Below are 16,852 nucleotides of genomic sequence, written 5' to 3'. Positions count from 1 at the left end.
ACAAACATTCAGTATTAACAGCATTTTGAGTGTCAAAACGTGTGGGAAAATATGGCCACAAGTCCAAAAGACACATGACCTCTTGAATTTGACGCTTCACAGCAAAAGTAATTGACTATCTCATTAAGTCATCTTTGCCCTCTCCCCAACCCACATAAGTAATTTAAAAACCTGTTCTACCTTGTACCTGGGGGATTATTTTAGAATTTACCCTATTAGACAACCACCACTTACTTATCACCAAGTATTGTGATTTTGACTAACAGTACTACCCAGGTTTTTGGGAGGAGAAAACATAATATTTGCAATAAATAAATATTTGCATAAATAAGCATAAATTTTGCAGTCTGTTTGAAGTTGTGTTTTGTAGGATTATTCCACATGAAGTCTGTAAAAAGGAAAACGGGAAGATATGAATTTGTTAGCATCAGTTCGGCATTACCCAAGGGGCGCAAAGACTGTATCTGGCAGAGGATCCTGACCAACGGAGTAACCTTTTTTGTAGAGCAGGATCTTACCAGGCTTTACCAGTGATGAGATGAAATATCCCTGTTGGGTATCAAATTTTTGCACCTCAGTTTTTTCTGCTGACTAAGAAAGATTCTGATAACTAATTTAGTTCCTCAGGTGTCTTAATGAGGAAGAGTGAGCTCCAGAGAGTGACATAAAATTCTGGCCCTTGGAAAGAGGAAGGCATTATCTTTCATTGTAAATTACATGCATCAGCCTTTGATGAATTTAATTCATGGGGGTTCAGGGTCAGTTCCCCAAGCCTGGTCAATTCTGAGTAAACTGAAAAAAATTTGAGTTTCTAAACTTCAAAGCTTAGAATTAGAGCATGTATATAGAGACTACACCTGTACATCTGTACACTATATAGTATACAGGTATACTGACCACAGTGAAACCTTGCTGAATTTCCAGCCAGTGTATCCATGTCTCCTATACCTTCTCACTTGGCAAGTCTGAATGGGCATGTCAGTTGCCACCAGCCAGCTATTGTGTCATCTTCATATACACAGAGCTATCTCCCCCTGCCAAGCTCACAGAACAGCTCTGCCCCATGAATAGAATATTTGGCAGCAGACACAGTAACTCTGTCAGAATGCTACAGGGCACAAAATAGAATTGTATTCTCAGGATCTCCAGTTAATTTCTTCATCTGCTGCATCTCACCTCTCCAAAGAGACTGCACAAAAGTCCAGTTTTAATGGGACACATTTTATACCAAGAACCAGTGAAGGTTTTTAGAAGCTTTAAGAAAGCTTCTAAAAAACTTTGAATAGTTATATATTCCTCCTCTGAGTGGAAGGTTATACACAATACAGTTACAACACTGAGCCTAACAGGACCTGTCTCTCCAAGCCCAGTTATTATTTGAACTTAAAAACTGTGTTCTGAGAGAAGATTCTGGCTGAAAACTTTGAGGCAGCTTAAGTAGAAAGTATTTCATTCATTCATTCATATTGCAGATTAGACATCCTGGTAGTTTTTTGGCTACTAACTCATTTAATACAGACATTCTTGATTCATTTTTTTGCTGGGTCTTTTAAAAATTTTCCTTTCTTTTAACAGAATCTTATTGTAGGTTTATTTTCTGTAATTCTTCAGGGTACAAGTTCCATTGAATGTCAAGTATTAATATAATCCTCTAACTTTAAACAGAACTTTGTCCTTAGAACAGCTGACTTTATGAATATTTCATTAGTGAATGTTTGCTAGTAACACTTTTCAAACTCTCCTTTTATTTTAAACAACTTCCCTGTTCTTTGTTGTTACTAGATTTATGTTTTTTTCCCTTATAACTCTTGCCAGAGACCATCTTTCAGATATCCTAGGAATTTATAGGTATAACGTCCATAAATTTTCTCTAAGTAGAGATGTCAATGGTGTCCCCTCTATGTATTATTGACATAAAATAACTCTACAAAAATAATAATTCCTCAAATAATAAAATAGTGAAGTGTTTAAAGCACAAAAAGACAGAATTTAAGAATGAATATTCCAAACAGCCAAAAATTTGGGTGCCCAAAATATCCTTAAATATAAACATGTTGACTGAAGCGCTGGATCTCAGGTTGTTCACCATACTGTCTCCAAAATGTCAAGCTAAAGTTCATTCTGGTTCCAGTGTCATCTGTTATCTGGTGATAAATGTCCATCCCTTTGAGAACTAGAGTCCTCTGAATACTTAAGTATTTCTGTTGAATAAGTTGTTCAATAGATATACCAAAGTCATAGATTCAAATGCTCATGACACCTTTATGGCATGTCACCACAAATTTCTCTCCAGCTTGATGTCAATCAATCAGTAACCTTCAGATTTTGCCATTTAACCAGTTGTCCTTCTGACAGTTCAGATATCTAGTTTTTATTCTTCAGCATTTCATGCGATCCACAACAGAAACATGAAGCAAAATTTTACAAGTAGGTCACTGGGAATAATGGCAAGAGGTCCAATCTTATTTCTACTGCTTAGCTGCATTTTCTAGCTAATGAGGACACAACACAATGTTTAAATTGTTGGTTTAATACATATGTTGCATTCTGGAGGACAGCACCCAAAGTGGCAGAATGTCCCTTTGATGGTGCCTTATCTGAGTCTTCATCAGGTCATTCCACCATTTTGTAAATGATACTTCTGGGGATGGGCATGTGGAAAGCCAATCGCTGCACTTTCTTTGAGGTAACATGGCTATCTTTGTCCCAGCCAATATTGTGTGGGACACAATATCAATAGATCAGGCATTCTTAAGTCCATGAGAAGTGGTGCTGAGCAGGGAGGGCAAACGCATATCCATAATACGTATCAATTGTGATAAGGACAAATAACTACCCCCTGTAGGGTGTATGGAGTGTTCTCTGGACCCTAAAACAGGTTAAACCTGTAAGATTAAACCAGTAAACTGAAGTAGACACTTGATCATCTCAATATCCAATTTCCTGCTGTTCTGCATCTTAGTTAATCACAGGTGGAAGACAGCCTCAGTAATTTGGATGGCCTACCTATCAAGGGTCATCACCACTCTGTTTACCACCACAGTAGAGTTCCTGTTGCCTTTGGATCAGTGAATAATCCAACTCCAAATCCCACTATGAGGTTTGCTTTCCCAGGGTCACTGCTGGGACTATCTTAGCAAGGGTTTCCTAGAAAACAAGATCTGTGGCAGAAACTTAACATCCTAACATTTTAGAGGAGAGTTTAATCCCAGGATAGTAGAAGTGAAGGAAGACAAGAAATGAGGCAAGGGAAGGAGGGAAGACAGACACACAGGGATGTGCAACTGAGTTGGCCACTACCTCATGGATAACAAATCCGATGGATTGCTTGGCCTCACAGAGGGGCCAAGTAAGCTCTTGCTGCACCTTTGAAACAGTCCGTGTGGGGACTTGAAGGGGGTGGAGGAGGAAAGGGGAGACGGAGATCAATTCGTTTGCTTCCTCCCATCTTCTCCCATGGGTTTAAGCCCATCCCAGGTGGCATTACTACCTCCTGCAACAGGTAGCTGTTGGGAGAAGCAGAGCTTCTGCAGATCCCTCCTTCTCTATCAGCCCTATGTCTGGGGCTACTTGATCGGTGTGTGTGGTGGTAGAAAGGGGCAGCTTCATTGACCTGCTCTGTGACCATGGGAATTGTGTTAAGGCTGCTTGGTTGGGGCACAAGTAATGAAAAGTAGATGTGGCCATAAGAATCGGAGATATTGCATGAACTGGGTCTGGTATAGGTGTGTTCAGAAAATAGTGATTTTCCCCAGACGGATACCTTAATGGACCCTTCTCTGCCTGGAAAATTCCACAGGAGTAATCAAGAATACATTTCCAGCATGAATTTCTATAAAAAATTTATACTTCTTGCTTTCCCTAGGGCACCTAGCAAAGTACCTGCCACAGAAAAGGCTCTGGGCGATTTGGCTTTAGAAGCCCTACAGTTCTTACAAAGCCATCTCCAGTGTCTGATGGACCCAAAAGACAAATTACCGCACTCGTCTATGTAATTAGCTTCTCACAAAGTGTACATATTAGCAAGAATATGAAAAAAAACCCTATTTCTGACATTTAATTTAAGTACCTGGGTCATTTCTATAACTTAAATCTCAACCTACTAGAAATGATTTTTATCCTTTCTTGAACAACTTTACTATTTTTTTTTCTCTTTGAACACACAGGCATTTAAACTATTTTTCTTAGTAGGACGAGACATTTGAATTCTTATGCCTTTTTATAATTCAAAGCTATTTAATTCTGAACTTAAAACAAGAAGGAATACCCATTAGCTTAGATTATATGTTTAGTGGTACATTTTATGTTTAGTTTGTGGGGAAGAAAGGGGATGGGTGGGTGGTAGAAGGTAAGAGGAAACCCAAGGAAGTCTAGAGATACATTGATTGGTATTTGGAAATGAGAGAAGGCTTTTTGCTTGTTCTTTCTTTTTTCCAATCAGGGAATCCTATATTACAACCAGTTAAGATACTAAGATTTCTTATCAGCATTGGTAAATTAGTTTTCTCAATCAGTATTTCAGGTGCTTGAACTATCATTATGTGAAATTCACCCCATGCCAGTAAGTTATATCCTTCAAGAATTCATATATCAATATAATAAATAAAAACCATTAATCATTGAGATAGTTTAAACAGTGCCAATATATGCTTTATAATATATGCTATATGTAGTTTATATTATAGATAACATATACTGTGTATATTTCCAATATTGTCTTATTGTACAGACTATTTAGACACTCCTACAGTGTGTATCGAGGGTAACCACCAATACCTTCCCATCAGGGAATTGAAGAAGCCCTTAACCAGAATTGTAAGAATTGTAGATCCTTTCTAACCTTTTTTTTTTTTTTTTTTTTTTTTTTTACCAACTAAGAATCTCCATCCCATGCTCTATCACCCAGACTGATCTTCCTAAACTGTGTACTTCTTGGCACTATTGATAACCGACTTATTACTGAGGACTCTCAGCCTGTCTGCCTGCAGTTGCCTCAAGTTCCAGCCCTGATGCAGAGTTTATCAGCAACAAATTTCTGCAGTACAGGAGATGGGACTTTGGATATACTTCGCTTCAAATGCCTGAGAAATGCCCTTTGCTATGTGCTACCACTGAGGGAATTGTTTCCACAATTCATCTTTTTAACACTTATTTACTTATTTATATATTTTTCAGCTTTATTGAGTTATAACTGACAAAATTGTGAGATATTTAAAGGGTATATCATGGTGATTCGATATACATATACATTGTGAAAGGATTTCCTTCATCTGGTTAATTCACACACCCATTACCTCACATATTTATATATTTATTTATTTGGGGCAAGGCTTGAGAATTAAACACATATTCACTGAGTGCTCACTTTGTGCCAGGAGTCGTGACAGGTGCTGGGAATACAGAGGGGAGTTAAGATGGGTCTGGACCCTGGCGCTCAGACCCCACACTTTAATAGGCATTAGGGACAATTTAATAAGCTGTTACAGTCCTGAATGCTGGGCTTAGGGAACTATAGGGTGCCTTGGGGTTAAATAACAGTTTGGGGGGGCATCATGGTACGCTTCTGTGCAGGAGCACCTGTGTGTGATATGTGAGGGAAGAATGTAAAGAGGTTAGCTAGATGTGGAACGTTTTAGTGTTCTCAGAGACTCAAGTGATTAAACTACGTTGGCTTAATTGTTGCCTGAAAGAATCCCCTTTATTTAAGATTGTTCCTGTCTCCCCAAAAAAACCCGTGTTAAGTGCTGGGCTCCAAGTCAGACAGGCCGGGGTTTGAATCCTTGCTCTCACAGTGAGTTTTCAGGGGTTTTGGTTGTAGACAACAAAATGCACTGTAACTCTAAGCAGAAACGTGTTTGTTACGGGAGATTAGGTAAGTTGAAGACACTGGGGAGGCCAAGGAGCCGCACGCCTGGTTACTGCCCAGCTAAGAACACAACTTGGGGAAACACTCAAGCACACTGCAAGTCTGTTCCAGGGGATGCCACTGCCTCTACTGCTGCTGCACCTGTGACGTTGGGGACCAGAGACTGAATTCCCACACAGCTGCTCCAGAAGAAACACATGAGGAAACCACAGACACTCTCCACACAGGGAGGCTCCTCCTAGTCATTTCTGCCTCCAGGTGTTGCTCCTGAGACCCTAGGCTGCACCTGGAGTCCAGTTCCGAGGGTGCCTGGCTAGTGCTGTTTCTAATTTTCCAGCCTCTGTGATGCGTGTTATACCAGAGACGAATTGGAGTGAGTGTTGAATGAGCCAGTTTTCTTTATATGTCACATCCCAATTACTAGCCATCGAAACTTGGGGAAATTGCTTAATCTTTCTGAGTCTCAATTTTTTCAATTGTAAAATGGAACTGGTAACGGACCATATCTCATAGAGTTGTTGTGAAGATTTATAAAATAGATAACACATGCTGTGAAGATTAAAACAATAGATAACAGATGCTAGCACTTAGCCTAGATGTATGAAATCATGAAATAATGTTATCTTCTATTGTTGCTATCAATATTATTAATATTATTACTATTGTTATTGGTATAATAAGTGCCCCTACCTCAAAAGGAACTGCCTGCCCAGGGAAATAGCTGAGTGAGGCTGTCTTCTGGCTTTGCTGTTGAACTACCCATTCTGAAGTGAATACACACATATAACTGTGCCAAGCGCAGGGACTAAAGTGCATTATTGGTAGACAGAATGGGTGAGATTGGGGATGGAACAGGAAAGGGTGGACAAGACTTACAAAACTTAACAAAAACTCCTGACTGCCTGTTTAACTATCTAAAATTCAACCACGAACTCTAGTCTTTTGGGTCTCTTGGGTTTTGTTCTAGAGTTCTTTAAGAATTGCAACAAAACCATTGCCAAGCCCCTGTCTTGTATTTGCCGGCTGCCTATTTTTTTTGGCCCCACTGTGCAGCATGTGAGATCTTAGTTCCCTGACCAGGAATCGAACCCATGTCCCCTGCCTTGGGAGTGCAGATTCTTAAGCATTGGACCCCCAGGGAAGTCCCTGGCTGCCTATTTTAATTGCGAATCTTCCATAGTAGGATAGTCTCACCATGGCAGAATTTATCTTTTTTTAAAATTAATTTTTATTGAAGTATGGTTGCTTTCCAATGCTGTGTTAGTTTCTCCTGTCCATCAACAGAGGAATGGATAAAGAAGATGTGGTACATATATACAATGGAATACTACTCAGCCATAAAAAGGATTGAAAGTGGGTCATTTGTAGAGATGTGATGGACCTAGATAGAGCCTGTCATACGGAGTGAAGTAAGTCAGAAACAGAATTTATCTTAATAGTGGCTGTCCTACCGTCTTAGAGGGCCTGGAATTGTCATGCTCCTCAGACCACTTGCCAGCTGCTCAACTCCAATTAGGGTCCTTTTAGATCCTCTCCCTGCAGACCATAATTTTTTTTTTTGCTAATACTTATAACTAGGAACCCCTGTTTCATCTAGTACCAATTAGTGGTCTCCCTACTTCTCTTATGACGCAACACTTAGTCCTGAAATGTGTTGGTCCCCACAAATCAGCTACTAGCTCTCGACCTCATTTCAGTGCCTTCAGAGTGGGAGGGGGGGATTTTGGCTTCCAGTTCCCCCAATTTTCTGGTTGGGTGTTGGGGTGAGATCCAGACCCTATGACTTGAAGTATGACTCAGACTCTTGAGTGATCCCTCCCCTTGTGGAGTCCTGATCACTGTGTTTCACCAATGAGATCTGACACTCAGTGCTGATTGCTTCTGGAATTAAATATCTGCCCTCTCAGACACTACCAGGCTGGACAACCTAGTTTTCTTCTGCCAGTCTCTGAATACAAACTAAAGGTTGTATTACTCCAATCCCTATACAAAGGTCTTCTATCCCAAAGGTCCAACCCAGGTCCACCAGGATTATGACTAAAGTGAAATCTTTATGAGCCCCCTAAGGAAAATCCTATGAGAATGAGATGGAAACAGGATAGATACCTTTGGAGGAAAGGGCCAGCAAGCATATCTGAGAAGATCTTTGTGTCATTGGTCTGCACGGCCAGCCCTGATGACACCATTGTTCAGAATTTGATGTACAGGGCAATTTGTATGTACAGCATCCCTTCATTTTCAAAAAGGATTTATTTTTATCCCCCAAATATGCTTCAATTTCTTTATCCTAAGGAGCCCTGCTTCTTTGGCAGTCTTCCTCTGGCTGCATTAGTTGGAAATCTCCCTGAGCACCTCTCCTTGGCTGCTGATGCCTGTCTGCCTTACAGCATATAAGAGATGACCTCTCTCTGCGAATAAGCAGAGGGATTTCTCAGGAATAACTAAAAGTCTTTTGGAGAACAAAGCCTTCTTCCAACCACTTATAATTTTCCTCTGAGTGCTCAGCAAAGAGAAATAGCTCATGGAAATCTCCCTCCTTGCATTTACCCTTTGAGGGACAGCAAACCATTTTCTGTCCATTATATAGAGCTGTTTGGGCCAAACAGTAACTTAGATATGCCACCTTTTCATGGAAGGGTCCTGTCTTTAATATGCAGAGTAGATGGAAACTTGTAGAAATGTGAGCATGATGTAAAAGGGATTTTACATTGCAGTGTGAATGATGACAACATTTTTAATCGAGAAGAGCGTTGCTGTGCGTGAGCCAAGAGACTCTTTCTCCTGCTGTTGGGAACTATTTCCTCCAAGACTCATCCCACCAGTCCGTCATCAGGTGAGAGTGTTTCTTGGGCCACGTGCCAGTTCTTGGATGGCTGAAACGCTTGCCTGGACTCTGGCTACTTGCCCCACAGTGCTCTCAGAGTCACCCATGGTGACTCACATAGAAAGCTGTTACCTCATTTTGTTGACTTCCATCGTGTGGGCTGACGGTTGAGTTTAGTTAGAAGAAAGGAAAATGAGAACCAGAGATGAGGTGACTAATTGACAATCTCAATTACCAAATGACACATGATAACATAGAAGCTCTTAATAAGGAAGGGAAGGTGAGAGCTTTGCCCTCTACTGGATTTCTTTTGCTATGAGCTACTGGTGAGTCACAGCTGAGCTGGGGCCAGGCACAGTGAGTTCAAGGGGGTTGATGCAATGGCATGAAGATTTTTCAGTGAACAACTTCCAGTGGGATCTCATGAGGCAGAAGGGTAGAGGAAGACTCCCATTTCTACTGATGGAAGGCAATAATCTAGAGAAATCCATTCACTGAGTGGCTGTCCCAATGCTGGTGTAGCCCAGATCTGAGCTGAGGTCTACCAACCCCTTACAACCCCTTACAAGATAGTCAGCTCAAACCCTTATTTCATGCCTTATTATCTCTCGGTTCCAGCTTCTGTGTGTGCTGTCTTTGATTCTGCCTCATGTGGACTCTGAGATAAAAACTCAATACCTTCCTTGATTTCCTCAAAAAAATCCAGACCAACAAAACAGAAAAGATTATAATCAATTTTATTAAAGATATGGGGGTAAAAGAATAAGTCACATCACAGCTTGATAGGTAAATAAGCTAAATTTTCATATTAGGCATTTTTGTTGTCTTCAATTCTTTTGTCCCTCACCTCAGCCCTTAACTACCAAGAAGAGTTTCTCCCTTGCTCTTCACCCTTGTGAGTTCTGGGGCTTCAGCTGTTTCCTCATTCTCCTTTCACTCATTGCTTCCAGACTGCCCTAAGGGAACTTTAATTTATTTATCCCTCTATTATATAAAACAATGCAATTTTCCTTAACTCCAGATCACAAACTTGGATGTCCAAAAACATCGACGATCTAACAAGACAGTGGTGATAATGAAATAACAGAACAAACTAACAAAAAAGCAAAAAGAGTAGTTATTCCACTATTATTCATTTAACAAATATGTGCTGAGTGGCTACTAGGTGCTGGGCACTGTTCTAAGCACTGACCATTTCTAAACAGAAATTTGTACAGTATGTCATCTCTGCCTTCTCAGGATTGGTACCTGGTTTCAGAGTATCACATTTGCTGCCCTTAGGTCAAGAGTTTTGGTCAACTCTGATTCATGCACCTGATAGTTCAGTCATTCATTCAATTCTGGAAGACAGACATCACCTCTGACCTATGCAGTTTACTCACTGTGGAGAAGTAGTCAACTAAGGAGAGACTGGGCTCTGGTCTTGGGACTGGAGGCACCCTCTCTGAAAAGTTGTAGGGTGCTGTTATGGTCTTCAGATATACTGAAGGGATGAAAAGAAATGATCAAAGGAATGTGATGGTCTATAAGGGAGTTAACACGGTCCCCCAAGAGCCTTCTATAACAATTATGGCTGGGTACGTGGGGGAGATGGTTGGGGCTGCCTACAGTTCACTCTACTCTCCAGGCCTATTTGACATGGGTGATCTCAGGAGACCATTTATCAAGAGCTTCCTGCTTCTCCTTAAATATCTATAATTGCTATGAGAGAGGCAAATAAACATAAATATTTAAAATGTGGGCTCTGGAGTCAGACTGTCTATGCTTAAATCCTGCCCTTAAGCTTACTAGATGTGACATTGGGCTAGTACTTAATTTTTCCATCCTTGTTTTTTTCAAATGGGTAGCAAGGATAACAGTATCTACTTCATAGGGTTGTTATTAGGTGTGATGGTTAATTTTATGTATCAACTTGACTGGGCTACAGGGTTTCCAGATATTTGTTATAGATTACTTATGGGTGTGTCTGTGAGGATGAGATCAACATTTGAATTCGTAGACTGAGTAAAATATATTGCCCTCCCCAGTGTGAGTGGGCTTCATCTGATCCATTGAAGCCCGGAAAGAATAAAAGGCTGAATAAGAAAGAATTCTTTCTTTCTGTCTGGCTGTCTGTGAGCTGGGACATTAGTCTCCTGCCTTCAGACTCAGACTCAGACTGGAACTCTATTATCTGTTCTCCTGGGTCTCCAGCTTCCCGACTGTAGATCTTGGACTTCTCAGACTCCCTAATCATGTGAGTCAATTTCTTATAGTAAATATGTTATGTATGTAATTGCCTATTGATTTTATTTCTCTGGAGAAGCCAGTTTAATACATAAGGATTATGTAAAATGATCTAAGTAGAGCTCTTAGCATACTGCTAAGTGTTGCAGAGTAAGCATTCACATACCTCCATGATTCTTCAGATGTTTATCACATCCAGCCTTTGTGCTGGGCACTGTTCCAGGTACTGGAGATACAGTGGTGAACAAGATATTCAAGGAGACTGCTCTCAAAAACCTTACTTTCTAGTGAAAGAAGACAGTAATATACCAATAAGTAGATTACAGAAATAATTTCAGAGAGTGGTAAGTTCTATAAAGGAAGTTATACAGGTTGATGTCATAAAGAGACTGGAGGGACTTCTTTAGACAGGTTGGTTGTGGAAGGTCTTTTTTAAGTAGGTGACATTTGATTTTAAGTTGAAAACTGAAGAGTGATAAGGAGCCAGCCATCAAAAGTGGTGGTGGTGGTGGTAGTAGTGATGGTGATGTGTGTGTGTGTGCGAGTGTGTGTGTGTATTGTGTGGTGTCATAGAAGGGGAGGATTGACAGATAAGGAAGACTTTTCTAGGCAGAGAAACCATCAAGTGCAAAAGCTCTGGAGTGGAAAAGGTCTTGGTGTGTTAGTTCTAAGACTTCCAAAAAGTCCAGTGTGGGTATACAGGTGAGGGGAGACTGGTACAAGAGGGTGCTGGCAAGATGGATAGGAGCTAGACCATGTCTGTCTTAAAGCTATGGAAAAGCATTTAAATTTTTTATCCTAACTATACTGGAGAGTTGTAGGAAGAGGAGTGACCCAGTATGATCTATGCTTTTAAAACATCACTCTGAGGGTTATGTGGAGAAGGAATTACAGAGGCAACAGTCAAATCCAGGAGACTAGTTAGGAGACTACTGGAATTGTTCAGGCAACAGATGATGGTGGCTTGGACTATGGTCCCTTGTTGCCATGGTCTGAATGTTTGTATCTCTCCCCTCCCCTCAATTCATATGTTGAAATTCTAATGCTCAATGAGATAGTATTAGGAGTTGGGGACTTTGGAAGGTGATTAGCTCATGAGGGCAGAGCCTTCATGAATGAAATCAATGTGCCCATAAAAGAGACCTCAGAGAGTTCCCTTGCCCGCTTCTGCCGTGTGAGGATACAGTGAGAAGTCTGCAACCTGGAAGAGGGTCATCCCCTGACCATGTTGGCACTGTGATCTCAGATTTCAGCCTCCAGAACTGTGAGAAATAAATTTCTGTTGTTTATAAGCTACCTAGTCTGTGTTATTTTGTTACAACTGCCTGAATGGACTAAGATATTGGTGGAGACAGATAAATGGATGGATTTGGGATGTTTTTAGGGTGGGAGAGTAAATAGGAGTAGAGTAATAGTTAATATATCTAATCGCTGGATTAGACATAGATGAAGGAAAAGGAGGAATTAAGAATGATACCTACATTTTGAGCTGAATCCACTGAGTTATTTGTGCTGCCATTTACTATGATGGGTAAAAGTGAGGGAAGAACAGATTTGGACAGAAAAAAAACCCCAAAATTCTTTTTGGACATGGTTAGATAGAGAGGCTTATTAGACATCCAAATGAAGGTATATGTGATTTACTCAATTCCCATCGAACCCCTTCTTGCAAGCCTTTTTACAGAGGTTAGAAAATTAAAAACATTTCTTCTCAGGTCCTCTTGGAGCTAGAATTCCACACAAAATTTAGGCACTGGCAATCAGAGGCATTCATAAAGACTTGGAGGGCAAAAGTGAACATTTTAAGATGTTGGCTGTATGAGAGGAAACTGGATATTCTGGGGCAACCATGGAATTCCCTGGAGTCAAAACTGATATAGGTGAGCAGCAATGGACTTCCCACTACATTTCCGTGGGATGATTAGTTTCTCCTGGATGTATTATTCTTGGGTGTGTGGCATCTGGACCTGATTCTCTGGCCTTTTAAAAAATTCTGTAAGCTGCTCAATACCTTGTAACAAGTACTGTCCTGTTTAAATTAGCTTGGAGAATTCTGTTATATACAACTAAGCACCCTGATGAATAAAGTGTCAAATGTTAACACTTAGCATTATTGCTAAGAGACATTCTGCCATCTCCCATAGTCCTCCATCCTTTCAGGAGTGAGTATGAAAATTTAATTTTAACCCATCAAGATAGAGAGCTGAGAACACCCATACATGAAAAAAGCCTGATATAATTATCTTCAACGATAAACAGAAGATATGCCCCAGTAATTTCTTGGCCAAGGAAATTTCTAAGATGCTAGGTATGAGAAAATAGGGTCTGTTCAACAAGAAATAACAAACCAAGTCATGAAAACTAATAAATCAGGATTGGAATCTCCCCTCCCCCCACTACCCCAAGCTCATCCAGCATTAATGAGTCTTTGGCAGCGTGTCCTTTATGTTTTCTTTTGAGCGGAAGGGCTTCTGTGTGTGTTTGAGTTATTGCTGCAAGAGACTAGAGGGTACTGGTTTTTCTGGTGTTTGCTTACTGATGAAATAGGCACTGAAGTTAATGGACCCTAAGACTCAGGCACCATGAAAGGCTTTCTAAATACTCTGAGCAAAGACCTTATGAGTCAGATAGGTGGGAATAGTTGACGAAGTGACATCAGCATATCACAGCCTGTTTGCTAATCTATCACAACACAGTATGGATGGGAAACTTTTTCTTGCCTATTTCTAGGGAGGGTCATTAAGCAGTGGCAGACTCTTTATAATAATAAAATGGGCTATAGCAGACGGTCTTAGCACCTCATCAGTCTTTACTATTCCCATTTGTACCTATAGCTTTCTACTGCAAGCACCTATGACTCATCATTTTTTTTTTTTTGGGTGATTATTTAAAATTTATTTTCCATTTTTTCATGTTTTGCAGGAAAAGATACAAAAACAATTAAGTAAAAAATGTAAAAGGGATTAAATATTTTAAAGATTGTCTTTTCTTCAGGTTTCTAGGAGCACATAATTAAGTCCAACATGTATACTCCATTTCCTGCATTATTTCCTTTTTGCTGTCCATTTTTAATGTCCATCATTATATTTTCATCTTAACTCCATTATTTCTTTTTTTTTTAACATCTTTATTGCAGTATAATTGCTTTACAATGGTGTGTTAGTTTCTGCTTTATAACAAAGTGAATCAGTTATACATATACATATGTTCCCATATCTCTTCCCTCTTGCATCTCCCTCCCTCCCACCCTCCCTATCCCACCTACTGCAAGCACCTATGACTCTATGTCTGGGAGTTTTCTCTGGCCACAGAAGCCTGGCCATGCAGGACTGGCCAGATGTGCCGGGGGGTTAGCACCTGTGGGAGCACCCCTAAACTGGTGATGGACTGGAGTTGGTGGATAAATAACTTATCATTTTTTGGGGTGCAATAATTCTGAGGCTCTCTCTCTAAAGTGTTCCAGAAGATCTCCAGCAGGATAAAGCCTCAGTTACCTGCAGCAGTAACCTGCTTATTATCCTACTCTATAATGGTTATCTTCCCTTCCCTGTCTCATTTCCCTGTTCCCTTACTGGTACAACTCCCAAATAAATGATTTGTACCCAAATTCTTGTCCTGGGTTCTGCCTCTGAAGAAACCCAATGTAAGACAATGGTTAACATGTATGTAGCACTTACTAGTTGCCATACACGGTTCTAAGCACTTATGTTTATTACCTGTTTAACCCTCACAAAGCCCCATTAAATAAGCAATATGATTATACTCATTTTACAAAGGAGGATCCTGAGGTGCAGTAAGTTTGAACTATTTGTCTATGGTGAAACAGCTAATAAGTGGGAGAGCCAGAATTTGAACAACAGGCAGTCTGGCTCCAGAATCTATGCATTTATCCACTGGTCTGTACTATAGGTTGTCATCCAATACTGTAGCCACTGGCTAAATGTGGCTATTTACATTTAAATTAATTAAAATAAATTAAATTAAAATTCAGCTCTTTGGTTGCACTGGTTATATTTCATGTGCTCAAGAGCCACATGTGGCTTGTGGCTATTGTCTTGGACAGCACAGATTTGGAATATTCCCATTGTTGCCAGAAGTTCTGTTGGACAGCACTGTTATACAAGACCTTCTTTTAAACTTATGGTCTGTCTCAAACTTCCTTAACATTATAGAAACACTCACTTATCCAGAAACACCCTCTATAGAAGACATAGTTGAGGGCCAGAAAAAGGGCCAGGAAAATGCATTAGAGCTCTTTGCCATTACTCGTAAGAGAGACACTCAGATCCTTCTCTTAACCCTCCTCCTTCTGACTTGCTCCAGCCGGTTCTACTGAACATGAGTCTATCGTTTTCCTGATGATGTTGAATTAGCAGGTGAAAATTCAGGTAGACTGGGCCTGGGGCTAGAGGCAGATATATTAACGAGGACCAGAAGAAACCATCACAACCCAAAAATGTGATCCTGAGATTCTGACTAAGAGGATCTCATAGTCAACTGAATATGAATAACTAATATGCTAACTGAAAACAATGGACCAAGAGCTCAAAAGCACAGAAGTTGGGGTCAGCAGGTGTGGAGGTAAACAGTCCAACTAATTCAGGCCCTTACATAGGATGCAACACTGTGACTGATGTTCTCTTGATGACGGCTGTGAGTCATCCAGAGAAGGTTAAGAGGAGAATGTCATGCATTTTAAAAGGGTTTCCATCCAAAATGGCTTTAAAAAATGTGTGTTTTCCATTTAGAGTATGTTTCAGTTACCTGGGAATTTACTTTAGCTAAAACTCTCATTATTCTGAGAGTGTTGGATGCAGGAGATTTTACTCTAATTAGTTTTATAAGAAAGTTTTAAGGACCTGTATTTCTACTTTCTTTGCAGTATGGAACAATGCTCTCAGACAGGGAGGTGAGAGTCAATTTGGGTCCTGTGAGTCAGAGCCAAGAAAGAATTTTAATCATCTGAGAGGAACCCAACCTGAGTAATTCCTTGACGTCATTCACTGTCCATCTCTCAGAGTGACCAGCTTGGATCTGGGCCACCATGCTTTGCTCATTCTCGGCAAGGCACAGACAACTCTAAAAATATTCTCTAAGAAGGGACTTCTGTGGGTTAGATGTTGGCATCCCTATTTCTCTGGGGTTTGGAGGAAGAAGCCTCCTGGCTGGTGGCCTGTGATGGGGAGTGGGACTCAGTTGAGTCAAGCGTCCAGTGGATTGAATCTAATTTGAGGGTTCTGCAATGACTGTATCTCCTACCCTTCAGCCGGTCTTCTTAACTGGTTTAGCAGAAGAGAAAGCTGTGTAGAGACATACATTTCTAGTGCAAACTCTAGTAGGGCAGGGAAAGCCATCAAGAAACAAGGACCCCAGACAAGCACAGGGCTCTGAGGACTTGGTTGCTTCTGTCGGTGGTGTTATACGGTGGGCTGAAAATTGGAGTGATTGCAAGCCTTTAAAAGGAGTAGTTAGACCCAAGATTTCCTTCTATATCCTATGTAGTTAGATGACTAGGTGTCAGAAAAGACTGCAGGATTACCATAATGAATGGTAAAACTCCCAGCCTCCTTTATTACTTATTGGCTTATACTCCACCCCCCAACCCCCATCCCGCTGACCCTTGCAGGAGTCCTCTTAGGACAAATGAAAAGCCAAGGGAAAAGACTTACAGTTATTCATTTCATAGTTTAGCCCCCCCTCCCCCAATAAAATGACAAGGTTGCTTCTCATCTAGTCACTCTGTATTCAGGTCCATCGATGGACAACTCTGCCATCCTCATCTTCTGATTAGCATGTTACTACTTCCCTCTTAAATATAAATCAGCAGCTAGGGAGAACTAGAAATGTGAGGGTAGTCTCTAAAGTGAGAAGAACAAAACAAACAACCTATGTTTAACAGCTTCAGAGAGCTAGAAGACAATGTTGCACCCATTAAA

General features: G+C 40.5%; 1 long non-coding RNA gene across 1 annotated transcript in view; it reads left to right on the top strand.

Annotated features, from left to right (window-relative positions):
- Window positions 1–16,852, top strand: part of LOC309605651 — a 923,254-nt gene that overhangs the window by 277,350 nt on the left and 629,052 nt on the right. The gene's annotated exons all lie outside the window — the stretch shown is intronic.

This window comes from Balaenoptera borealis (genome assembly GCF_965194805.1).
Source record: "Balaenoptera borealis genome assembly, chromosome: 11".
NCBI lineage: Eukaryota > Metazoa > Chordata > Mammalia > Artiodactyla > Balaenopteridae > Balaenoptera > Balaenoptera borealis.
Note: the sequence above shows the minus strand (reverse complement) of the source record. Positions and strands in the feature narration are given on the sequence as shown.